The 26,905-nt window shown below is 44.4% G+C and overlaps 1 protein-coding gene across 7 annotated transcripts in view; it reads right to left on the bottom strand.

Moving 5' to 3' along the window:
- RNF19A (ring finger protein 19A, RBR E3 ubiquitin protein ligase) overlaps window positions 1-22,232 on the bottom strand; it is a 94,074-nt gene extending 71,842 nt beyond the window's left edge. For 2 of the 7 annotated variants that reach the window (XM_074944040.1, XM_074944033.1), the window contains exons 1-2: window positions 21,059-21,169; window positions 17,960-18,116 (exon numbers count right to left, since the gene is read on the bottom strand). The gene's annotated coding sequence lies outside the window, so the exon portion shown is untranslated. Of the gene's footprint in view, window positions 1-13,599; window positions 13,793-16,535; window positions 16,653-17,959; window positions 18,117-21,058; window positions 21,170-21,388; window positions 21,490-22,136 lie in introns of those variants that run through there. The other 5 variants (XM_074944037.1, XM_074944038.1, XM_074944039.1 and 2 more) reach the window with 5 other exon arrangements.
- Window positions 22,233-26,905: the final 4,673 nt, after the last annotated feature.

The raw sequence follows: 26,905 nt of genomic DNA, 5'->3' as shown, positions 1-26,905 counted from the left end.
CAAGAAGGTTAACGGCATTTTGGGCTGTATAGGTAGGGACATTACCAGCAGATTGAGGGAGATGATCATTCCCCTCTATTTGACACTGGTGAGGCTGTATCTGGAGTACTGTGTCCAGTTTTGGGCCCCACACTACAAGAAGGATGTGGAAAAATTGGAAAGCGTCTAGCGGAGGGCAACAAAAACGATTAGGGGACTGGAACACATGACTTATGAGGAGAGGCTGAGGGAACTGGGATTGTTTAGCCTGCAGAAGAGAAAAATGAGGGGGGATTTGATAGCTGCTTTCAACTACCTGAAAGGGGGTTCCAAAGAGGATGGATCTAGACTGTTCTCAGTGGTAGCAGATGACAGAGCAAGGAGTGATGGTCTCAAGTTGCAGTGGGGGAGGTTTAGGTTAGATATTAGGAAAATAAATTTCACTAGGAGGGTGGTGAAGCACTGGAATGCGTTACCTAGGGAGGTGGTGGAATCTCCTTCCTTTGAGGTTTTTAAGGTCAGGCTTGACAAAGCCCTGGCTGGGATGATTTAGTTGGGGTTGGTCCTACTTTGGGCAGGGGGTTGGACTGGATGACCCCCTGAGGTCCCTTCCAACCCTGCTATTCTATGATTCTATGAACATCACTACAGAAAAACTTTAGTGAATGCCTCTTTCTTGCATGGGATCTCATCTCCAACGGCAAGTTTGGCCTTTTAAACCTCATAATGCAATAGATGGGAATAAATCTAGTGGGGCTCTTCCTGTAGTAACTCCTTCCCTAAAGGACCTAGAAGGAAAGTGTCTCAGTTTACAATTTAAGACTTAGACAGCTCGCAGCAAGATTTAAAAAAAAGTTCAGTTTTACTTGTCAAAAAACCAAAATAGTTACTTTACTTTTGAAGGAAGTTCTCCTGGAAGCCAGAAACCTCACTGTTTACCTGAAGTCATTTATTTCCTCCTACAGTTCCAAAGAAAATAATTACACAAATACACTAGAGGAAGCACTTATATAATTCCACTTCAAAGACATTAACATTTTATTAAAAGGGACATTTTATGCTATGGAAGGGGATCTTTCAAAACACAACTAAGTTTTTTTTAAAAAGCAGTTTGCTATGGTATATGTATTTTAAATATGTATCTTACCATTTTAGTTAAACATAAAAACTACATAGCACAAACTATGCCATTCCTACACAACCAACAGTAGAAGTGCTACAGTCAGTTTTCTTTAGCACTTTAAACAGATCACTATATGAAGTTCTAGTTATTGTGATGGGGCAAGGCCAGATGGCTATAGGAAAGTAGTGAGAAACAGGTATGTTAGCCCCAGGCTAAAGAAATCCCTGTTACCATGGTAACCAAATGGCAGTTGCCCCAGGTTAATCAAGACACCTGGGGCCAATTAAGATCCTTCCAGAAAACAGTGGAAAGGCCAATTAAGATCCTTCCAGAAAGCAGCTAGGTTGATTGGGACACCTGAAGCCAATCAGGGGCTGGCAGAAACTAGTTAAAAACCTCCTAGTTAATCAGGTGGGTGTGTAAGGAGCTGGGAGTGAGAGGATATGCTGCTGGAGGACTGAGGAGTACAAGTGTTATCAGACACCAGGAGGAAGGTCCTGTGGTGAGGATAAAGAAGGTGTTGGGAGAAGGCCATGGGGAAGTAGCCCAGGGAGTTGTAGTGGTCACGCAGCTACTACAGGAGGCATTCTAGACAGCTGCAATCCACAGGGCCCTGGGCTGGAACCTGGAGTAGAGGGTGGGCCTGGGTTCCCCCCAAACCTCCCAACTCCTGATCAGACACAGGAGGAGTTGACCTGGTCTGTGGGATCCACCAGAGGGGAGGTCTCTGGGCTGTTCTCTGACCTACATGGTGGATCAGCAGAAACTGCGGGGGTTCTTCTTCTCTTTTTCCCCATGCTGGCCAGTGATGGTGTTATCTGAGTGAATGGCAGATTTGAGCCATGAAAGTGGCTAAACTGAGGGCTGCTGTGAATCTCTGAGGTAGGCAAATCTGCCAATAAGCGCAGGACCCACCAAGGTAGAGGAGGAACTTTGTCACATTATACAAAGAAAGTTCCTAATATCACTGCAATTAACATAATCAGTCAAATGTGCCAACCAGAACACAGGAGTGCTTTACAGTTACTAACCCACAACCATGAACTGAGTGCAAAGGAACGTGTGTTAGTCTGGATATATATTTGTATCTTATAAATAGGTAATACCTTCAAGTTAAATCGCTTAAATTTATTATTTGAACCATAATAGCAACTAGAAGTCCTGTTGTGCTAGATGAAGAACCTGGGTTACCCAATGAAATGAACAGGCAGCAGATTTAAAACTAACAGAAGGAAGTACCTCTTCACACAATGCACAGTCAACCTGTGAAATTTGTTGCCAAGGGATGTTGGGAAGGCCAAAAGTATAACTGGGTTCAAAAGAGAATTAGATAAATCCATGGAGAGAATTAGATAAATCCAGGAGAGATAAGTCCATCAATGATTATTAGCCAAGACGATCAGGGAGACCAACCCCATGCTTTGGGTGTCCCTAAACCTCTGGCTGCCAGAAGCTAGGCTTGGAAGACAGTGGATGGATCACTTGATAATTGACCTGTTCCGTTCACTCCCTCTGAAGCATCTGGCACCAGCCACTGCCAGAAGACAGAATACTGGCCTAGATGGACCATTGGTCTGACCCAGTGTAGCCATTTTTGTGATGTATAAACACCCTAGACACAACTACACTTTGGGGCTTAGGCTATGTTTATGTTTTAACTTTCATAATAGCATATTTGCAAATAAAAATAGAACGTTTAAAATATTTTAGGAATTTTTACAATTAGGTGGTCTACAGAAAACTACTATTAGTACTGATATAATACCTTATTTTTAGTAAGGCACTGAATAACTAACAAACGCAAAAAGAAAGGTAACAGAAAAACCTGCTGGGATTAGATGAAAATAGATGATGGAGGGAAAGAAAAAATAAGTACAGCAGAACCCCATTTATCTAAAATAACTGGGATTGGAGTTAAACAGGATATTCAAAACGTCGGATAATCCCAAGAATAGGAAAGTGCAAGGCTGCAGCACCATCTCGTGGCCACACGAGAGGTCACCCGCATCTGGACCTGTGCGCTGGTTGTTTGGTTAATATGGAGAGCTGGATAATTGAAGGTGGATAAACGGGGTTCAAATGTATTTAAAGATAAAGAAAGTATTACCTTTCAAAAATATGGGGAGTGGAGGAGAGGAAAGGGCGTTTGTCAAGCATTTTTTCTTGATTTCTAAAACAATTTTTAATAGATTATTCCCTGTCCTGCTCTGTTTCAATTTATTGTGCCATATCTGCAGTTAGCCTGTCCATTCTAAGATTTCATAAAGTCTTTGGTAAGTTTCACTTTGCAGTTCATGGCTCACATAAAAGAGTAAGCTTCTGAGCTCACAAGATGGCATGCTTCACTCTATCCTTTTATGGTGTATCATCCAGGGCTGCAGTGAGAAAACAGCACACTACTTTGTACATTTAATTGGCTGCAACGTGCAACACATGATGGAGTGAAGCAGCACTTAAGAAGCTGGCTGACTCCAAAAGGCAACAGCAAGATTGCAGGAAGGGTGGATGTAGTATACTGTAGTTAAGGAGCAGCTCCCTCTAAGGCTGAGGGGAGGCTAAGCAAATAATTATATGATAAGATGGAAAAAAAAAAAACGACCTTACACTGTTCAAGCTGGAAGCCAGCGTAACAAGCAGTCAAATGTGTTATGACTCACCCAACTTCTACATCTTACCAACAGTATTTCTTATTTCTATGCTGGTCTAGAAGCGCTGCCTATTAAGATTGTCTGACACCTCCCATTATAAGACTCCACTTTAAATTACTTCACCAAACTTAAACCATTTGGGCATCTGCCTCAGGCAATTTTTTTTTTTTTTAATTGCCACTAAGGTCAGCCATTCCCAAGAACAAGGCTACGGGGAAAAATTTTTTTTGCCTACGTTAAAAAATGTTTGCAATCTTTTCTTTGAAAGGCTCTAGTATCCCCACACTCTGGAGCAGGGACTTGGGATTAGAATGTGCCTTTGGCCATCCCTGTGAAAATCCAATCAAATTTGGTCATGTTATAAGCATCGATGGGGAGGGGGGTCACAATTCACAAATGCTTAGCAGAGACTTAAGAGTTTAAACAACTAAAATCTCCAAAGATTCTATCAGCACTGAGCATGCTCCAGCCCCGGGATAAGCAGAACTTTCCCGGAAATTGCTTTTTTGGGTCCATGTGGGGGCCGATCTTGGCCCTGGAAGTGAAAGCAGAGAGATTCTCTCCTGTGCTCTCAGTAACCACCCTAACGGCCCAAGAAGCATGAAGCTTCCTGATTCAAATGCAGAGGGGACACAAGATGGATCTGCAGGGCCTGGGGGAGTAGATTGGGACAAGGAGCTTGGTGTGGGGGCAGATGAGGACTGGAAAGCGGGAGGAGGGGGACAACTGGGACTGGAAATTCAAGTGGAAGAGGGGGGGAAGGCTGAGATCAGATGAGGAACAGAGAATGAGAGACTGGGAACAAGTTGGGTGGGGAGGCTGAGGTGAAGGGGAGACAAATCTTACAAGGACTCAAGGGGAGGGGGACTATCTAGGCACACAGACTGAGACAAAGAGGTGAGGCGGGGGGGGGAGGGAAAACACACAGACTGTAAGAGGACTCTGGGGAGAGAGAGACTGGGAACCAATGAGACTGGGGAACATGGGCAGGGCAAAACTGTGGGCCAGTGGGCAAGGAGAGAGGTAGATTAGACAAGGAACAGGGCTGGTGGAAATGGGACTACTGGGGAAGGAGATTGGGACCGGGAGCCTGGATAGGGAAAGAAAGGAAAGTGGGCCTGGAATGAAAAACCTGTGGAGCAAAACTGGACTGAGGAAGAGAATGGAACTGGGATGATGTGCCACGGATTTGAGAGTCCTGCCTCTTTGACAGGGAACTGGTCAGAATAGATCAGGCTTGGGAAGGGGGGGAAAAAAAATCAGGTCACACATGGTCACTAATTGTGTGTTCCTCATTTTTCAGGTGCCCAACTTGATATTGTGGAGCTGATTTGCAGAAATGCTGAGCACTCACAGCTGAAGCTGACATCAGTGGGAGCTGTGCTTGAATATGAAGGGCTATATAATTAAGTACTGGGGGGGGGGGGGGGAATAAAGTCAGGTCCTAGGTGTCCCAAACTGGGAACCCAAAATTATTGGATACTTTTTACTTTTATCTCTGTCCTCAGTTCCTCATCTGTAAAGTGAGGTTAACACTCCACAAAAGAAGTTTTAAGAAGATAAATTAACGGTTGTAAAGCACTATAGTGATGAGAGCCACAGAAAGACAGAGGAAATTAAAAATTCTGTGTAGAGCAGTGTTTGAACAGTATGCAGTGAGTAAGGCATGGAGCCACACATTGAACAAGAACAAAACAAAATATTGAGTAGCTGCTCATTAAGTGTGCACTGAATGATTCAAGGGACCTGGGCGGGGGGGCGACAAACAAACACAGACTGGATACATACCAGTGAATGAATTAAGCATGCACAACCTTCCTTAATTCTAGCATTTATCTTTTGACTCCTTCAATTTACAACCTTAACAACATCCTTTCAAATACAGTTTGTGTATAATTTTATACTTAATCTCATTTTATTTATGTGTAACCATGCAGTAGATGTTGTTCAAAAAAAGTCTGCCATATACATGCACGGACAGAATTTCCCCAGAAACTATATCCACTCATCTAGATATTTCCAATGCGCTCATCATCACGGTATTTGGGTAACACCACAACTAGATAAAGCCAACCATTGGCCTGAAAGAGCCCTTGTCCTAACAAATACTGCAAGAGTGCATTCTCACATTGCAGTGCATTACAAACAGCTAAGCCATAGTTCAACTGAAAAGAGTCTTTTTTAGAGAGAACAAAATAGTCATACAGCAAAGAAAAACAAAGTTCATATATTTTACAGAAACTGAAGTTCTTGCAAAATACATATTAAAGTATGGCTTTAGACAAAAAATGGTTACCTACTTTAATGTAACTCTTGTTATTTGAGATGTGCTGCACGTGTCCAATCCACTGCAGGCATACGTGTGCACCTCATGCACAGTTGTCAAGAGAATTTTTTCCCCTCAACAGTACAAATGAGGGTGGTCGAGCGCTCTCCACCGATGTGCACCACTGCATGCCAGTATAAGAGGGAAGTGTCGCCCCGATCCTCCTCAGTTCCTTCTTACCGGATAGACTCCAACAGAGTGGGGAAGGACAGCGGGTTTGTGGAACGGACATACGTGTCATCTCGAAGACCAACAGTACGGAAAGGCAGGTAACCATTTTAATTTGAGTGATTGCACATCCATTCTACTGTAGGTGACTCACAAGCAGATTAATAAAAAGAAAAGGAGTACTTGTGGCACCTTAGAGGCTAACCAATTTATTTGAGCATAAGCTTTTGTGAGCTACAGCTCACTTCATCGGGTGCATACTGTGGAAACTGCAGAAGACATTATATACACAGAGACCATGAAACAATACCTCCTCCCATCCCACTCTCCTGCTGGTAATAGCTTATCTAAAGTGATCACTCTCCTTACAATGTGTATGATAATCAAGTTGGGCCATTTCCAGCACAAATCCAGGTTTTCTCACCCTCCGCCCCCCCCACACAACTCTGTCTTCTGCAGTTTCCACAGTATGCATCCAATGAAGTGAGCTGTAGCTCACGAAAGCTTATGCTCAAATAAATTGGTTAGCCTCTAAGGTGCCACAAGTACTCCTTTTCTTTTTGCGAATACAGACTAACACGGCTGTTACTCTGAAAGCAGATTAATGTGAGTCTCAGACTCTACCTGAACAGCAACTGTAGAACAACTTGTCTAAAACTGGCATTATTCTGGACTGACAGAAAACGGTATAATGAGTAGCAAGAGTGTACTGATTACCAGGTTGCTGCTCTGCAAATGACTTGAACAGGTATTTGCACTCAGAACACTGCTGAAACTGCTTGCACTCTAGTCGAATGAGCTAATGCTCTAAGGGGTGGTATGTCATTAGCTAATTGGTAGCACCAACAAGAGGAAATCCCAACTTGAAACCAGTTTGCCTTTCATCCTGTCTGCAACTGCAGCAAATAACCGCACGGAACACCTAAAGGGTCTAGTGTGGCCCAAGTAAAAAATAACTGCTCTCTCACATCCAATGAAGCTTCTGTTCATCAGGAAAGACATTGGTAAATACATTGCCTGATTAATGTGGAAATTGGAAGCCACCTTTGTCAAGAATTCTGGGTAAGGGCAAATGTAAGCTTTAGCCTTATGGAAAATTGTATAAGGAGGGTCTGGAAACCAAGGCTCCCAGTTCACCCACTCTCCTTGCTGAGGTTATCACTACCAAAAACACCACTTTCTTAGAGGGGCGGAATAGGGAGCAAGCCACAAGAGGTTCAAAGAGAGGCCCTGTTATTTTGTTAGCGCAAGGTTGAGATCCCATGGGGAAAACGGGTTTCAGAGGGGCTAGAGCCCATGGAAGCTTATGCCCCAATAAATTTGTTAGTCTCTAAGGTGCCACAAGGATTCCATGGGGAAACAGGTTCTTGTATTGGAGGGTATAGTCTGTACAACCCTTTTAGAAATCTAATAGTTACGGGGGGGGAGGAGTTATTTACTACCTACCCACTGGAGGGTGGAATACCAAAATCACTCCAATATACTTTAATGGAACTGTTAGGCCTTGCTGTTTTAAGTGCAATAGATAATCCAAAATGTGGTTAATGGAAGCATGTACTGGAGACACACACATTTCTCCGCTGAAAACAGCTAAAAAATGTTTCCATTTGGCCAGATAAGTATGCCTAATTGAAGGCTGTCTGCTACAAAGCAGCACCTTCTGAAATGTTCTTCAAACCAGCCATTCCCAATGGTGCTTGCCAGGAACCAGTCACACTGTCAAGTGGAGGGCCTGTAAACTGGGATGGAACAAACAGCCATGGTCCTGAGAAATCTCATCTGAATCTAATGGGAGGGGTAGAGGAAGCTTCACTAATAACGCTAACAGAGATGAGAACCAGTGTTGAGGCCATGCTGCTGCTATATGCATGCAGCAAGCATGATCCTGCTTGCACTTGAACAGGACTCCTGATAGTAATGGTATCAGAGGAAAGGCCACATACAACAGGGAATTCATCCATGATAGCGGGAAAGCATCCATCAAAGCCCTAATGCTGTGACCCCCCCCCTTGGGAGCAGAACTAATGACATTTTCTGTCGACCCTTGTTGAAAACAGGTCCACGTGGGGAACTCCCCACAACTGGAAGATGGGCCTGGCCAAAGTCAGATGAAATGACCATTGAAGACCTTCTTAAGCGATCCACCAACTTCTCCCAAGGCAGAATTGCCTTCTGGCACAGTTGGGAAGAATGTGGCCCCTCCCTGTTTGTTAATAGAGAATATAGAAATTATGTTTATGTAAACACTAACAGATTTCCCCCCGAGAACATGGGGACAGAAGGCTGAGCAGGCTAGATGGGTAGCACATACAGTAGAACCTCAAAGTTACAAACTGACTGGCCAACCACAGACCTCATTTGGAACTGGAAATGCACAATCAGGCAGCAGCAGAGACAAAAAAGAGCAAATACACTACAGCACTGTGTTAAATGGCAAAAAAAGGGAAAATTTAAAAAAAATATTTGACATGGTAAGGAAATGGTTTGTGCTTGTTTTACTTTAAAAAAAGATAGTTAAAAGCAGCATTTTTCTTCTGCATAGTGAAGTTTCAAATCTGTATTAAGTCAATATTCAATTGTAAACTTTTGAAAGAACCATAACGTTTTGTTCAGAGTTACCAACAACCTCCATTTCTGAAGTGTTTGTAACTCTAAGACTTAACAGATTTATGTGGGCATAAGCTTTTGTGGGTAAAAAACAAAAAGCTTATGCCCAAATAAATGTTAGACTTTAAGGTGCCACCGGACTCCTAGTTGTTTTTGTGGATACAGACTAACATGGCTACCCCTCTGATACTTTTAACTCTGAGGTTCTACTGTAGTTTCTAGATGTTTGTACGAGTCCTCAGATCCTGTGAGGGCCACATCCCTTGCGCTTGTAGGGTTCCGATACGCGTTTCTCCCAATCCAGAGACAAGACATCTGTGAGCGATGGCTGCACAGAAATGAAAAGGACTCCTGTAGAAATGTTCTGAGGACCTGTCCACCAGTCCAGAGAGGACAAAATTAGTTCTAGAACAAGAAATAATCTGTCTCGACAATGACAATGGGGGACACAGACTGAAGACAGCCAACCCTGAAGCCTCCTGAGGAGCAGTCTGGTGTGTTGTGCCAGAGAGGTACATGCTGCCATCTGCCCCAGAAGTCTGAGGCAAATGTGTGCTGTAGTAATGGGATATGCTTTTAGATTCAATAAAAGGGTTTGGCGCACTTGGAATCTTGAATGGGGCAGAAACACTCTGGTTTGTATAGCACCTGGGAGTGTTCCAATAAACTCTATTCTTTGCACAGGTTTTAGAATTGATATGTCTTAACTGAGTAAGACCAATGCATTGAAGGTGGTCAGAATGATTGCCATGCTGGACAGCACTTGAAAGTGAGACTGGCCCCTCGCCAACCAGTCACCCAAGTAAGGGAATACACAGTTTCCCAGTCTTCTCAGATATTCAGCTACTGACTCCACACACTTTGTGAAAACAAGAGGGGTTGCCGATAGCTAATGGAACACATTACCAATTCACAGTGCTTCCATTTGGCCTACAAACCTGAGGAACTTGGAGCAGTCTGGACAGACCACTGTATGGAAGTAAGTGCCCTTTAAGTCAAGGGCAGCATACCAGTTGCCCTGTTCCACGGAAGGAATGAGGGGAGCTAGGTGTAACAATGCAAAACTTTACTTTCTTAGACCTAAAATAGGTCAGACTGCCTTTTGCTTTAGGAATAAGGAAGTAGAGGAATAAAAACCCTTCCCCCTGAGGAATAGAGGAACTTCCTCTATTACTCCTGCTAGAAGGAGAGATTGGACCCGCTGTTGAAGAACAGTCTCATGAGACTGATCCCTGAAGAGAGGCTGGGGACAAACAAATTCAAGGGATTACCCCAGATCCACTATGCTTAGATTGCGCGATCCAATATGACATGAGTCCAAGTATGGAGGAAGTGGGATAGATAACTGGCAGGAACAGATCGGTCTGCAAGTATTGGTATGCTGCCCTTGACAGGCCTGTCAAAATGCATGTTTAGACTGTGCTGTTGGTCGAGAGGAACCTGCTGTTGCACGATGGGGGTAGTGATCACCTCCGGTAATTCCTGCACCTTTTTCTCAGCAGGTCTTGGGGCCAAGGTATAAAGCTCTTATATCTATGAGCCTACTAAGAGTGGAATCCTTTCCTCTTCGTTGCTGATGTGTAAATTCCACGGGATTTCAGTGCTACCCTTGAATCTTTTAGGCTACGCAGCTTATCGTCTGTCTTTTCCAAAAAGTGGGATGGACCCTCAAATGGCAAATCCTGGATGGTCTACTGTACTACAAGAGGGAGACCAGAGAATTACAGCCATGAACACCACCTCATATAAATAACAGATGCCATGGAACAGGCTGCTGAGTCTGCTGCATCCAAACTGTTTTGATGAGCTGTCCTTTACACCAGCTTACTCTTCTCTACCATAAGAGTGAACTCTTGCCTGGAGTTCTCTTGTAGCTTAACTTCATTATGTGTTCCCATAGGGTGAAGTTGTTACAACTTAGGAGAGCTTGCTGATTAGCAATTCTTTGCTGCAGCCCTTCTGTCAAAGTTTATGACCAAACAGGTCCAGCCTCTGATTCTTTACTCTTTGGAGTCAATGCAGGGAGACCCTGCCTCTCCCGCTACTCAGCTGCTGCCACCACCCAAGGGGCAGGTGAGAGAAGAGGTCTTTGAAGCCCTTAGAAGGACAAAGTATCTCCTCTCTGTCTATTTCAATGAAGGCAGTAGAAGGGGTCTGCCAAAGCATTTAAACTGGTTCCAGAATTGCTTAATCAGAAGCATCACTTGGGAGAGTCCCGCAGAAGCTAAAATGTCTACTGGCTTGGGGGATTTCTGGTGAACCTCTTCTGCTTGAATATCTGAGTCCTTTTTAAGCAGTTCTTTGTGAGCCCTGTAATCCTCTGGTGGTGGGGGGGGAAAAATTGCTCACCGTTTCTACAAACTCATCTGGAGATGAGGAAGGACACACACCAGGACACTGAGGCAATGGTTGATCTGCCTCTTTCAGTGGAGAAGCTGTCTAAGCAACTGCCAGTTGCATGGTACCGGTTATCTAAGAACCCGGTCTGTGGTACTGATGAACCTGGTGCACCCTTGAGGAGGTCAAGTCAGACAGGTGAGGAGAGGTTCTAGCAAGGGGAGGGACACCCCATAGTGTCCAGAACGGCCACAGACATGGTGGTGGGCCCCATTTCTGAATCTGACAAAGATGACTGAGTCCTGCAATCACGGTGGAGCACAACCAGTGTGGACAGGAGACAAGTAAGCCAAACCCAGAGGTGGCATTACCGGGCATATTAACTGCGGCTTGCCCTTGGAATATACTGGCCTCCTAGGTACCAGAAGTAGCACTGATATTGAATGTTCTTGTGGGGCTAGAGTACGGATTACAGTCACGGATACCATCTGAAATCCCTCCTGCATAGATGGGGACACTGGTACTGAAAGGTTAAGTAATTCTTTTGTAGAAGCATATGCTTGTGCTGGCATCAATACCAGGACTGGGTCTTGGGTCTAACAAATAGAAACTTCAGGGATTGGCCTCGATGGACCTGGCACAGGTTCTGGAGTTGACTAACTCGTCTTTGCAGCAAAGGAACACTCCAGGGAAAGCTTCCCCTCAGAGTCCTTCCCAGAGATCTTGCTTTTAGCTGGACGAGGTACCAGGTCCTTCTCAGATCTGAGTCTCTTCTTCGGTACTGGAGACATAGAACTTAGTGCTGAAGACATCTTGGGAGGCACACTCTGCTCCAATATCACCATACTCTGAGTATGCTCTGAACCGGACAGCTTCGATGGAGAGCAAAGTGCCACCTCCATAAGGAGACACTTAAGTTTTGCTGCTCTGTCTTTGAGCGAGCCTTAAACCCTCTGCAAATGTGATACTTGTCACTGATGTGGGACACCCCCAGACAGAAAATTCAGGCAATTGGGGTGCGGGTCACTGACTGGCATCAGTCTGGCATACAACCAGCAGGACTTGGTCCCCAGAGAGTGAGGCATAGCTCTAATATCAAAAATAAAATTGGGTAAAACCTCTAACTACTAAGTGAGAAACATAACACAGACAAAGAGTGAAGGAAATGAACTTGCAATAGCAAGTCTGGAAGCACTTCAACAACCATCACTGGCAGTCAGTAGGAACCGAGTGGACTTGGGGGCAGCTCTGCCCTCTTATACCAGCAGGCAGTGGTGCACAGTGATGGAGGGCACTTGAGCTGCCCTGACCGGTACTGCTGAGGGGAAAAGGTCCTCTGACAATTCTGCCAAAGGCACACACACACCTACTATGGCACAGACATGTAAAATTACTCTAAGGAGAATTATTGTTCAAAGCCATACTCTGATTAGTTAGTTTGGCCTTTCTGGTGATTTGAGAGTAAAGTACCAACTACTAATGAATGCAACACTGGTACTGCTCATCACTGACAAATGAATTAAATGCACATAACTGGAAGTCACTCAAACTGGTTTATCTTCCAGTCATTCATCTCTCGGAGCTTCCTTGTCTAAGACCATTTTGATAAAGAAAAGTGTACACCTAGGAACAAGTTCAACTTCACATATCTGAGTCATCCCACTGACCTGAAACAGACTATTCGCATGAGTGAAGTTCAGCATGTGCCTCAATCTTTTCAGGATTGAGTATCTCTAACAATCTACTTAAGCTTCCTTTAACTTCCACTGCCATATTGTCTACTGTATTGAAAACTGGAGGCCCCCAGCCCTGCTCCCTTTAGAGTTCTAACTTTTTCTCTGAAAATTTTTTAAGCATCGTGAAATCGTTTTCCTTTCAATCCCCAAACACACTACCATTAAATGATCAAAACTGTCCGCTATATTTTTGATGTACTTCAGTAGCACTAAAACATGTCAAAGATATGCATTTCTTTACTATTGATGCACTGCTCTGGTGGTTGGCAGCACAAACCAAAGGCATGAATCAATAGCCAAATAGAGCTAAATAAAGCATAACTGCAATGAAGTCAAAGAAGCTTTGCCAAAAAAAAAAAAAAAAAAAAAAAAAAAAATATGGCCTATAGAATATACCTTACTGCAGTTTACTGCTTAGTTATCCATACATCTTCTCTATCATAATGGCACTACTTTCAGGCCTAGTAAGCCCCCGGCAATGTTAATCACCTAACTAAAAAAACCTAATCAGGTCTGCAGTATTATTGCATGACCTTCCTTGCAAGTCTTTTGAAAACAAAAGATCTGGCTTTAAAAGTACACTAGTTATACTGCAGGTAGTGAAAACAAAAAACACAAGTATTGTGGAAACCATGATTTGAACATTTTTTTTTTTAATCAAATAACGTCTAATACCTTGAATCGGCAATATAGGAGAAATTTATCCGTGTAGGTGTTTTCTATGATCTGGCTAAACAAGTGCTGAAAACAAGAGTTTTTGTTCTTCCTTCCTTAGTCAGGCAAGGTGCAGACTGTCCCAGTGAAGATAGTTTGCATTCTTACAAGGAAGGGTGCATCCGTCTCTTTATTCCTGTTGAGTTTTCCACAGCTGAAAACAAATTAGTTAATCCATGATCTACTTTATCCTGGAATTGTCACTTAATTGTTAATAGTGAAAACTCTGTATTCCTCCATTGAGACTTGGAGGCTTTCTTGTACTCTTACTCTGGTTGGGTGTCTGCAATGGTGTCAGATCACAGAAGAGGTAAAAAGGTTCATTTTTCTGTGACTCGCTGCCACCAATGCAGATAAGAGTTGTGACTAGAAGTCCACCACACAAGAAAATGTAAACCTGGGCAACAAAAAGGAGAACAAGCAAAGGTGGCAAGAAGAACAACTAGTCAGGTAGGAACTCTGAGAAATATTCTTGGCATCCAGTGACCAAATGCAGTATCAGTTCAGGTACAGACATTTAAGTCCACAGAGTTTTGGAAAATGGGGAAGAATCACCAGGAGGTAGCTTTGCACTGTTCCTCTCTCTATTCTCCTAGCCTAGGATGGTTGAATGGGGAATCTTACACATTCCCAGGCACACCAGCACTTTGGCTTTGTAGGCTGTGGATACCATTCAGGGTCCATTTGGTTAGACATAATCTGAAAATGTGGCAGCTCCATTTATGACCTTCAAATTGAATGAACAGGGCTTCTGACTTCCTCTGGAGACATGATTTAGGCTCTCCTAATATTAAAACAAAATACAAGTATCTTGCTATTTAATTTATAAAGGCTACAAAAGTAAATAGCTATACCCTTATGTGGAAGCAGGGGAAAAAGATCACTTTTGGTAGGAAGCTGAGACAAGTGCAAAGTACTCCCTGGAGAAAAGTAATAAATAAGCAGCATATTCCTAGGTTGAACAGCAACAGAATAAAGAATGAGTACTGATTTAGATCTCCTAGGGTGAGGTATTTGAGGCAGGACATTGATTCCTTTGTGGAAAAGAAATCTTCCTTGAAGATACATTATTAATTGGTCAAGATTAAAGAATTTAGCTTCCAAACTCAGATCTCACAGCTGAACTTGTTTGCAAATCAGCAAGTCTATTGTAAAATTGTTGGCTCTGGAAACATGAAGAGCAGATGGGGGGGAAAGCGAGGATACTTCTGCACAACTGACCAAAAGAACCAGTTTCCTGATGGGCTTTACTCTTCAATCCCCTTGCCAATTGGGCTAGGCCACTACAGACATATCATCCGTTCAAAGTCAGATGTCCCTGTGGTGCTACATGTTTGGAAGACAGGACAACCAGCATTAGTATGCTTACCTAGACGATGAAGCGAAGGGCCTAGGTCATCCTGGCGCCTAAGTGGATTTCCAAACAGCCTGCTGGTTTCTGTTATAACATGCGGTCAGTCCAATTATAACCGAAAAGACACTTCTACCATGTCTGGCTGTTCAGTGATTAAAGTGTCACGGAATTAGAGGGACTGTAAGAAGAGATCATACTGACAGGAAGAGTTGCAGCATTTGAAGTCTGGACAGTGTACAGCACCAAATCCTCAAGCCTGAAAAGGTGACTTGAAGCTCTGGGGGACTGGTGTAGTTGAAGACTGAAACTATCTGGTTTGAATGGATCAGTTTATTCCACCCTCTTCATCAAGGGAAAAACATTTTTCTACTTTGATGTCTTATCCGAGTCTCCAGAAAAAGATTTACTGCAGAAGTATCAGTGAACATTCTCCCTCACGCCCATTCCTGTTTACCACTAAGCTAGTTAACTAGAATATACTGAAAGTCCAGTTCCTTCACAGAAAGGGAACTGGATGAGTAAAGTGCCTAGGTAGGGCCCCATCAACATCTCCCCTTTTTGAAGGGCTACAACTGTCGTCATCATCATGATTGTGGTTCAGGTTCTGCAGACAGTGTTTAAAGGGGAGGGAGGGAATAAAAAAAAAAAAAAAATACTCCTGGTATACCATACTTTAAGTAACACTGGTGCTGTAATGATAGAAACTTGACAGTAAGCTTCCCTTAAGTTGATAGGCACTGTAAAATCCCCATGTTCAGTAACCCATGTTCACATGGCACAGTTTCCAGCCCAAACCTCCAGTCTTTAATAAAATGATCTCTTTGAGGTTCACAACCATTATAATTCACCTTGAAAGCTGTTTCTCCAAAAATTAAATAGGATAAAGCTGGCTCCCAGGAACTACTAATATGGAAACAGGAACATGGCTGTGCTGATGTCTTGGAGCTTTGGCAGAAAAGGAAGTTTTTCCTGTTTTGGAAAAAAAGTGTCATTCTGTAAAGTACCTTTTCTTCAAAGCTAGAAGGCATCACTGACTTGAAATAATTTTTGCCCAGATTCCATTAAAACAGCCAATCTATTCTCAATGAAATCATCTGATTAAAGTAGTCAACTGCTAAAATTGATACTCATTTAAAAAAAAATTCCCAAAACTTGAGGTGACACTGATAACTTGTGAAAAGGACAAAATGAGAGAATTCCATAGAAACAGCCTTGAGGGCATAGTCTATTTCCTCCACAAAATATGTGGGACTATTGAAGGAAAGGGCAATGAGCTTTAGTTTAAAAGAAAAGCTCCATCCCCCATGTGCCAGAAAATCCAGTGGACTACAAATGAGATGGCCATAACATTGTTTGGCAGATTTAGAAAGTCCAGAGCTATGTCAATTACCACATTAAAAGCCAGAAGGTGTTTTATAGAGTATTTTCTAGATTATTTGGATAAAATGAAGTGTATGTCAGGAAGAACTACTTAGAAAATATAAATGAACAGTTAAGCTATGATAAGCAGAGCTGCAGCAAACTCATAATTCCTGATGGGCACCTTTCAATTGTCTTTTTGAAGACATGTTTTGTGAGGTCTGAAGCCTTTTTCTGCATCCGCATTAGGACAGCAGCAGCCATGAGCCAAGGAGCAGAACGTCTCATCCTCACACTCCATCTAAATTACATCAAAACAATGAAATATTGGGCTGTTAAGAAGGTGCTCCTGTCCCAATAGTACCCACCATCACCAGATAAAGAAACAAATCTTAAGGTGTTTAAAGAAAACTTTGTTTGATAGCATTCTGTCTGGCAAGGAACCACTTCTCAAAAGTTGTGAATGTGTAATCTATAGTTCTTTATTGTTTTGTTTTTATGGTCCCTATTTCTCTACTGTTTAACTGCATGGTTTGTCTGTTGCATGACTAATTTTGCAAGATTTAAATCAACTAAGGTGGTGGGGTATGATTGGATAAAATATTGTTTCGTAAGGGGCTAGAATTGGTTAAAAATACTGTTTTGTAGTACTTTAGTTTAAAATGATTGGTTAAGGTTTAGCTAAGCAGGACTCAAGTTTAACAACGTAAACTGGGGTCCAAAAGGAAGTTCTTTGGAACCAAGTCCAGGACACAACCCAAGATCAGAGCTGCCAGTCCTCAATACCCTGCCAACTATATCATGCAGACACTGGAGTCTCCAGATGACCTGATCCTGACTGGCCACTAGGAAAAGTTCATCTGCCTTATTGGGAGTGGTGATCATTATATATGCTTAGCATGTGCATTCTGTTTTGGTAACTGTTAATAAATAGAGGCTAAGGATATTGCTGTGTAAGGCTCTTTCATTGGTAAAAGGCCCCGCAAGCCCACAGAATATTATGCCCTGAGCTCTAGAAACTGGGTAAGGATGGCCCTGTCTGCTCAAAAAAATGTTCAGAAGTTAGCTGTTCTCACTGAAAACTTTTATAGAACACCAGAATTTAGTTACATTTTAATAATGTTGCCAATCCTTCCCTTCTGATAAGGAAAGTACTGAGGGTAGTGGCTATATGGGATCATAACTGTATTCTTTTTAGCAATGGTCCTTAGTTTGGAAGATCCTAGCTTGGGTCATTTATCTGTATTTGATAAGTGATTAGTACTTATATGGCTATTGATTTTTTCCCCATTTTTGTAGTTTTAGTTTATCATATAACAGACACTAATAGAAGTCTACAAATGAAACGATAGCCGTATCTCGTGTTTTTCTTGAAAATGTCCTCACTCAAGATTAAAACAAAAAACCACACACACAAAACATGGAAGACTGAGTATCAAGAAGGCAAATTGCATATAAGTCTGAGTCAAAGAAAAAAAAAGTCACCTTCTGCCACTAATCAAGTGTACTAAAAAGTTTGTATTCTACTAGGTATTTATGTAGCCTTTTATTACAGAAAATAAAAATATCACAAGTCACTGAAAAACAAAGCTTAAAGCATCTTGTTACCTTCTTGGTGGAAGTTTATCTCCCTGTGCAAGTGAGTTGTACTTAGCAATTCAACATACAACACCATTTTTATCTTGAAGTTGTGCACGTGCATTGGTTCATCCATAGTTACACATCTTCCATCAGCTAATGCAGAAGTGACACTGGAAACTTACAGCTGGAATAAATACAGAGGGAAAGGAAAATAGAAATTAGCTCCCTTATGAGTAAACAACCACAGAACATTAGAACTGGTCCTATGAAGAACTTTTATTAACCGTAAGCAAGAATCAGTTTGAGTCTTGGCTCCTGTTACAGATTAGGAGTCAGACCAAACACTTTGGAATTTAAGTGCTTGTGTGTCTATGCTCCTGTTTTAATTATTAAAAATTCTTCTCCAAAATCTGGTGACTTAACAGCAGACTGCATTATAATTCAGGGTGCAAGTCAGAGAATGATTTCTCCAAGGCCAAGGGCCAGAGTAAAGTAACAACATACCACAGACAATGCACCTGGGCATAAAAGGACATGGGTACAAAAAAAAGTAGCTGCTGCACTTGAAAGCTCACAGCCCCTTTGTCACTGGCCTCAACGCAAGATTTTTAGTACTAAGGAAGGATTCAGACGTCCTGCCCGCAAGAGCATTGTGGTGGGTACCACAACAGGGTAAAGGGGGAGGGTGGGAAAGGAAGTTAATAAGATGTATGGAAGAGCAACCTACTTACTGGACAAATAAGAAAGGAAACAGTCATAACATTTTGTTAACTCAGGGGACAAGACAGACATACTTTATAAAGGTACACATTTACATCCGTCAAATACCTTCCCTCTTCCTGATCCACTGCTGTCATAACTAAACAGAAATTTAAGAATTCTGATGACTCTTGCATACAAGTCCTGCCATTTTGCATATATAAGACACAGTTATTTTTCAGTTCCCAATTTTAGAATTAATGATCAAACCTATCCTCATTTCTGCAAAGCTAAGAATGGCTGGAAATGCAGAAAGCTTGAGCCAGGCCCTAGACTTCAGATCATTTAAAAGCGACAACTACTTTTTACCTTAATATTTATATTTTGTTCAAAAAAAAAAAAGGAGGCGGGGGTGTTGATAAAACAGAAATGTTTGCCAGATTTTTCTAATTTCAAGACTAATGTTGTTGTTTTTTTTTTAAAACATAAGCCTTTTTCTGTAGAACTGTAGTCCCAAAGGGGAGCAGCATTACTGCCTGTGCAAGAGAAAGTGAAACTGACTGGTTTATTTTCATTTTCCAATCTGAATAAAATGAAAAACAGCACTAATTTTCTGGGAATACAGAAAACAAAATGCCTACACGTTTTCCTGATTTTTAACTACATTTACACGTGCACTGAGCTACATAAACTGCTTCAAACACAGTTTCACAGTTCAACATGAGTAAAATTTAGCAAAACAGTTCAGTCACATAAGGCCATCACCATTTTTGTAGATGCAAATGAATTTCGCCACTTTGTGCAATTTCCATTTTATATTTTACTCCCATTTGGATTCCTCAGATTTGATCCACAAGTCAGTTGACAGATCTCTTGAAAAAAGTGAATTAGAACATTTCATTCTCAATCATAATACTAAACTGAAAACCTTCCTTTGCAGTGGACACAGTGAAAAGTAGCTCACCATATGCTGAAGTCCAGCCTTTCCACTGGCAATACTGTTTTAGAAGTTTTATTTGGAGGTGAGTGGGACAAAAGAAAAATATCCAGGGAAATAAAAGAAGAAAATCTAAGGTTCTATCTGCAGCATTCAGCCCTGCAATTCCCCACTCCTCAAATACACTTTGCCCTTTCCACAATTTTGACCTTGGTGATGATTAGCATCACATTTTGAGGAATAGCTGATATAAAACACTAATCAAAACCAATGCCCGCTAAAACATTAACAGAAATGAAAGCTGTTGTGCCCACCATGTAGAAATAGTCATATTGTATTAAGAATCCTCAAGAATATCAATGCCAATCTTCTCCCCTGCTTGTTTGCTCCATGCAGATACTAGCGTTCTACATCTTGCTTCTTAAAACATAACCAAAAGACATAGGAGACTCCCTCAAGCAGAGCTGCCCCTTATGTCCTTATTTATGGGTAGAGCCCCAGGGGATGCCACCTGCAGACCTGCACCAGTTCAGGTCCCTCAGTCATTTGTTTGGTGGGGTGGGGGTCCTCCCTGGATATTTCATTTTAAGGTTGTTTGTGTTTCCAGCTCTATTTTCCTACCCCAACCACACCCTCACCCACTAATTTTAAGGCTCTATGGCTGTGTCCACACCAGACTTTTTGGGGGAAAATCTCCCGCTCCTACATTACCACCAGTGCAAACCCACTGGTAAAAATGCTAGTGTAGACAAGGCACCAAGGAGCATTAACCACTTAACTACCCTCCAATAAGGTCCACATATTAAACATGCCAGCAGCAGCCCCTGGAGGCTTGTCTACACTAGCACTTGCCCATTACATAGATGATGGGTCTTAAGCAGATGTAATCCAGTCTCTTCTGGTGGGGGCATTAGTCTCTCTCCCGCTCTCCACCCGGGGTTACTTTTAAGCTTCAATTCAAGAGGCATGTGTTGGGTCTGGCGCAGCGACTATTTCCAGGTGTGGGTGCTACAGGCGCCCCACAAGGATTTTTGGGGAAGGGGGGGGTTTCCTCAGTCTCTCCGCGCCTGGGGATTAATGGCAAAGCTGGACAAGGGGCTAGTAACGTCTCCCCACCCGGTGGCCATTCCCAGGCCCCCTCGCCCTAGGGGGAGCCTCGGCCCCCGCTAGCAGAGCCTGACCCACCCCCTGCGGGGCCACAGCGCGGCGGCGCCCCCCAGCTCGGCCCTGGCAGAGCTCCCGGCCGTGTGCGGCGAGGGAGGGGGACGCGCCCCCCTCGGCGCCGCAGCCCGGGCTCCCCCCGCTGGCGGCCCGGCCGGGAGCTGACGGGAGACAATGGACACGATGACTTCACCCGCCAGTAATGTGAGGAGCCGCCGCCGCCGCCGCCGCCTCCGGCTGCCAGGACGCTGCTCCGCTGCCAGCGCCCGGGGGCAGCGGGGATCCCGCCCGGGGCCTGGGACGCGCTACCTGCCCAGCCTCTCACTTACCGACCCCGGCCCGAGGGGCCCTGTCCAGAGGCGGTTCCGCCCTCGCCGCCTCGGCGCTTCGGGCGGCTCCCTGCCGGGCACGCCGCGGAGGCCGCGTCCGGGCCGCTCCCCGGGCAGCAGGGGCCCCTGCACCCGCGCCAGGCCGGCCCCCGGACCTTTAACTCAGCAGCCGCCGCCGCGACCCCGCTGCGCCCGGCCCCGCGCAGGAAGCGTCTGTGTGTGAGGCGGGAGGGGCAGGAGGCGGCGCTGCCGGGACCGGGGCGGGCCGAGCTGGGCTGCGCCGGGCCGGGCCGCTTGGTTTCCGAGCCCCCACCCCCGCGCGGGGCTCACCTCACACGCGGCGGGGCCCTTTGCCCCGAGGCCCTCGTCCTGCCGCCTGGCTGCGGGCGGGGTAACGAGCTGCTGGGGCGGGCTGTTTTCATGCCGAGTCAGCCACCCACCGACGCCACACACACACTGAACAGCTCCCCTGACTTCCCATCGGGGTGACTTGTTGCCTGCCACCTCTCACAGCGCAGGCCTCTTGCCAACCCCAGGCATTCAAAAGCCAGGAGCCCCCTTTCCCCCCAGCACACTTACCGTTGGGCTCAAATCAGGAGCTGCTAGAAAATAAGCAGTTTGGGATTCCTTGTATTTGCCTGCTGCGTCTTGGGACCCTACTTTATCTTCTTAAGTCTCTCCCCCACCCCCACCCCCCATTATGAAGAGGGCTAAAACCACCCTGATTTGTTTAAAAACAAACGCTCACGACTCCAAGAGCTGGGGCTTTAAAGGAAAACACCAAATATCCTGAGATCCATGATAAAAATCACAAGAGTTGGCGGTGCTCCCTGTCTTAAAGAAGGAAAAGCCTGTGCGTGCATGCATCCATCCAACATCACTCCCAGGCCCCCCCCCACCCCACCCCCCTTAGCACTCCACCCAGCTTTTGGAACCAGAAGACTGTCTTGTCATGACTTGTCACCAAGTAATAGCTTGTTGCTGTTTTGAGGCAGCCTGGGTGACACAGCATTATGTCGCAATACCATACCACATCAGTTGGTCCCACTAGACAAACTCCAAACAAGAAAGTGCTAACCCATTTAGGAGATTACCGCTCCCAGCATGTGATGCTCCATCTCCAGCCAAGCAGCCTGGAGCTGCTTTGTAGAACTCCATAGGCTGCATTTTGGCCACCCCTGCTGTAACTGAAAACAAAGGAGGAAAGGGAGCAGTTTAATTTATTTGCAAGGGGATTTAGGGCAATATTAATGTTAATTTATCCAAGCATGAAACTGATTTACTGAACTAGTGTGCAGGGACTTCACAGTTTTGCCGGCAGCAGCACCACCAACACAAAGTAATTATTTACTATTCTGTGGACTTCATACCCATTAAAACGTAAAAATGCAGTGAGAAGAATGAACTATTGGAGCGTTTCTTTAGGGCAACATTGTTGAGTGCTGATTAGCACAAACTACATGCTGCAAAATACAGACTTTTCCTTCATTTCTGTCCTTCATATTATTGCTTCAAAAATAAACTTTCAAAATAATTCTTAAAAAGTCTTGTTTCTTCTTACACAATTCCACAATCAGTGGAACTTTCTGTCAGCACTTGTTTCATGTTCCTATCAATCCCGGCAGAATTTAAAATCTGTCACTTCTCTGTATTCCTTGCCAAAACCCTGATTCAAACCACTGTTCTCTCTTGTTTGGTTTACCATAATCTCCTCTGGCCTCCCAGATTCCAACATTTGGTAACACAAGTAATCATCTGCCTCTTCTACCACATCACACCACTCAAGTTCCTTAACCCAGACTTTCAAATCCAATACCCAGACTTTTTTCAGACAAAGTTCAAACACTTCTACCTCACTTTCAAGGCCCTGGTTAGCACTTCAGCTGCCTACATCTCATCTGCTGCCCACCCATTACATTCTGCATGTTGCCCCTTCCCCTTGTCTTATTGCTCCATTTATCTCTTCTTCTCATACTGACCTTCATGCAGTGGTGAGCTGGAGCCAGTTCCCACCAGTTCGCTAGAACTGGTTGTTAAATTTAGAAGCCCTTTTAGAACCGGTTGTTCCGCAAGGGACAACCGGTTCTAAAAGGGCTTCTAAATTTAACCGGCCAAAAGTGGCGCCTTAGGCGCCAACTCCATGGGTGCTCCAGGGCTGGAGCACCCAAGGGGAAAATTTGGTGGGTGCAGAGCACCCACCGGCAGCTCCCCGCCCCATCCCAGCCCCAGCTCACCTCACCTCCTCCTCCGCCGCCGCCTCCTCCCCTGAACACGCCGCCCCGCCCAGCTTCTCCGCCCCCCACAGGCTTCCCGCGAATCAGCTGTTTGCGCAGGAAGCCGGGGCGGGCTGAGAAGCCAGCGGCAGCTTCGCACTCAAGCCCAGGGAGGCGGAGGTGAGCTGGGGCGGGGGGCACAAGGAGGGCCGCCCGCGCCGCAGCAGGTAACCCGGGGGGGTGGGGGCATGCAGGGGAACCGCTCCCCGCCCCAGCTCGCCTCCACCACCCTCGGCCTGAGTGTGAAGCCGCCGCTGCCTGCTTCTCAGCCCTCCCAGGCTTCCTGCCAAACAGCTAATTCATGGGAAGCCCGGGGAGGGGGCGGAGAAGCAGAGCGGGACAATGCATTTAGGGGAGGAGGCAGAGCGGAGGTGATCTGGGGCCGGGCGCGGGGTGGGGAGCTGCCGGTGGGTGCTCTGCACCCACCAAATTTTCCCCGTGGGTGCTCTAGCCCTGGAGCACCCAGGGAGTCCACGCCTAAGGCACCACTTTTGATGTGATCAGTGGGGGGAGCGGCCATTCCCCCTGCTCCCCCCCAGCTATGCTCCCCCGCCCCTAGGAGCCAGAGGGACCTGCTGGATGCTTCCTGGGAGCTGCCCCAGGTAAGCACCACCGGGACTCCTCATCTCACCCCCCAGCAGGTCCCTCTGGCTCTTAGGGGTGGGGTGGCACCCACTACAGTAGCCCACGAGACCCTCCTGCCCAGTTCTGGGGGCAGTCAGGGGACAGGGGAGGGGGAGTGGATGGGGCAGGGGTCCGGGGGGGGGGGCGCATCAAGGAATGTGGGGGATTGGATGGGGCAGGAGTCCCAGGGAGCGGGGGTGGGCAACGACCCCCTCATGGGTCGTTGTTCTTTAATTGGACCTTTCCTCCATGACTGTCCTTAAATATTGCAGTTAGAAATATTCTGTTCTGCATAGGTTTTTATACCGTACTCATCCCTGTAGTATCTGAGTACCTTCCAGTAGTTCATTAAGCAATATGACTACACATGTCACATGTTGTTTGTTCTCTCATCTTCTCCCCAGGGATAGAAGCATGTGCAGTGGACTGTCTTGTTTTTGTAGGGTATTGGGTTTAGTGTTTGTTTGTTTTGGGTTGGGGGAATGGGATAGTTTTGGGGTTTGGTTTGTTTGTTTGTTTTAAAAATACATGTTGCTATGTGTTTATGTTAGAGAAGGCAAGGTCAAAGAAATGCACCTTGCACTTGGAACAGAAAGTGGTGAGGTTTATAATGGCCCTTAGTTCCTGGGGGAGTTCTTTAGTTTTGGACTGGCCCCTGAGAAAACTCTGTCTCCTGCACAAATGAGCTTTACACTTATTATTGAGAGTTCCATTGTATCCGAGGAGCTTAGCTGTAAACCAAAGTCTTCATTGCTGAGCTTTTAGATGTCTTTTAGATATATTGGCCCAGGTCATTGAGGGCCTTGACGATAAGGACCAAGACCTTGAACTTGATTCAAAATTATCTGGGAAGTCAGTGTAGACTCTACTGTAGAGAATGGTGGAGTGCAGCCAGCTGTTCTTCACCCATGAGCTGATCTCATCCAGTCACTGGGCCATCTCAGTAGTAATGGTAAGGTCAAATGTGGTGAATATAAATTGTGTACATATAAATGGTTCTGCATGTTTTGTTTGTTAGTGGTGTTTTGGATTTGGGTTTTTTGCTGTTGTTGTTGATGATTCTGTTTGTGGTTTTTTTGCTATGGGGACAAGACCACTCCTAATCATGACTATGTAAATGGTTTGGGGGGTCCTCCTTCCTCCAAGCTCTCTGTGTGAGTGTTAGGGAGACCAGCTTGAGAAGGAGGTTATGATGGTCAAGACAAGAGACGAACTTTTTGACAAGAGTTTTGGCTGTCTTAGCAGCAAGGAGAAATCTTAGAAATGTTATGGTGGAAGGAAGGGAAAGGTTTGGAAACAGCCTGGGTATGTTTGCCAAGAGAGAATAGATTGAGGATGACTCCGTTATGGGCTGAGTAAGAAGAATGATGGTGGCAAAAAAATTTTAAAACAAAACCAACTTTTGGGTTGGACAACTATACTTGACATTTCCACTTTTATATAATGAAATCATATCTATCCCACTTACCATTCCAATAGTAACTCAGGAGGATGTTAAACAGAAGCTACTAAAGTTAGACATCTTTAAATCAACAGATCTCGATCATTTGCATCCAAGAGTTTTAAAAGAGCTTGCCAAGGAGTTTGCTGGATCATTAATGTTGATTTTTTAATAACTCTTCGAACACTGGGGAAGTTCTAGAAGACTGGAAGAAAGCTACTGTTGAGCCAGTATTTTAAAAGAGTAAACCAGGGTAATTATAGGCCTGACAGCGATCATAGGCAAAATAACTGAATGATTCAATTAGAATTAAAGGAGGATAGTATAACTAATGCCTGTTGTAGTAGAGAGAGCGAGCCTGAAGCATAGGCCTGGTGCAAGGCCTGAGGCCTGAACCAAAGGTAGCAAAAGTTATGCTCTGAGCAACAAGTCACAACCTGTCAAAATCGGATGCTTGCCTGCAAGTCAGTGTCCGGTACACGAACTCAGCACCAGTATTTCTAGCATTGCTAAAACACACTGAATATGTAAACACATTTCAGCAGGACAGCACAAGAACACCCCAACCGAGCACATGATAAAATGGTTTGACAAAAGTGATGAACAGAGGTATTTTGTCTGAAATATCAGGAGTAAAAGTACAAAGCCAGGTGGTAAATAGGGATATTTTGTCTGAAACATCATGAGAAAAGTACAAGGGGAGGTAACAAATATGTCATGAAAAACGTAAGGTGACACGTAAGTTGTATATCCCAGATTGTTTGTCTCAATCTATAAATGTTGGGCTACCTCACCTTAACCCTTCATCCAGCCTAGGGAGCAATGGCAAGTCCCACCACTGACTGAGCTGTGTCATTGTCACAGGCATACATGTGCTAGTGTAACTGTAGATATTGAGCCGGGGAGCTAGGACCATGCTTCATTGGCAATAAACCTGACCAAGTTTCTTCGCTACTAAAACAGGTCTTGTGGTCTTATTGGGCAGTTCGATCGAGGTCTGCTGTACGGGCTATCTAACCAGAGCCAGTGCCGCACACAGAAAAAACACACACATGCAGACAAACATCTGATGACACCAATCAACATCGGTTTATGGAAAATAGATTCTGTCAAACTAACTTGATATCTTTTTTTATGAGATTACAAGCATGGTTGATAAAGGTGTTGATGTAATATACTCACACTTCTATAAGGCATTTGACTTGGTACCACGAAACATTTTGATTGAAAAGCTATAACAATACAAAATCCACATAGAACACATTAAATAGATTTAAAAATGGCTAACTGATAGGTCTCAAAATGTCATTGTAAACAGGGAATCATCATTAAGTGAATGTGTTTTTAATAGGATCCCGTAGGGACTAGTTCTTGGCCCTTTGCTATTTAATGTCGTTGTTTTTTAAATGACCTGGAAGAAAACATAAAATCATCACTGACAAAGTTTGCTGATGACACAAAAATTGGTGGGGGGTTGGGAGGCTGGTAAACAATGAAGAGAACAGGTCA

This window comes from Natator depressus, chromosome 2, assembly GCF_965152275.1.
Source record: "Natator depressus isolate rNatDep1 chromosome 2, rNatDep2.hap1, whole genome shotgun sequence".
Taxonomy (NCBI): domain Eukaryota; kingdom Metazoa; phylum Chordata; order Testudines; family Cheloniidae; genus Natator; species Natator depressus.
Note: the sequence above shows the minus strand (reverse complement) of the source record. Positions and strands in the feature narration are given on the sequence as shown.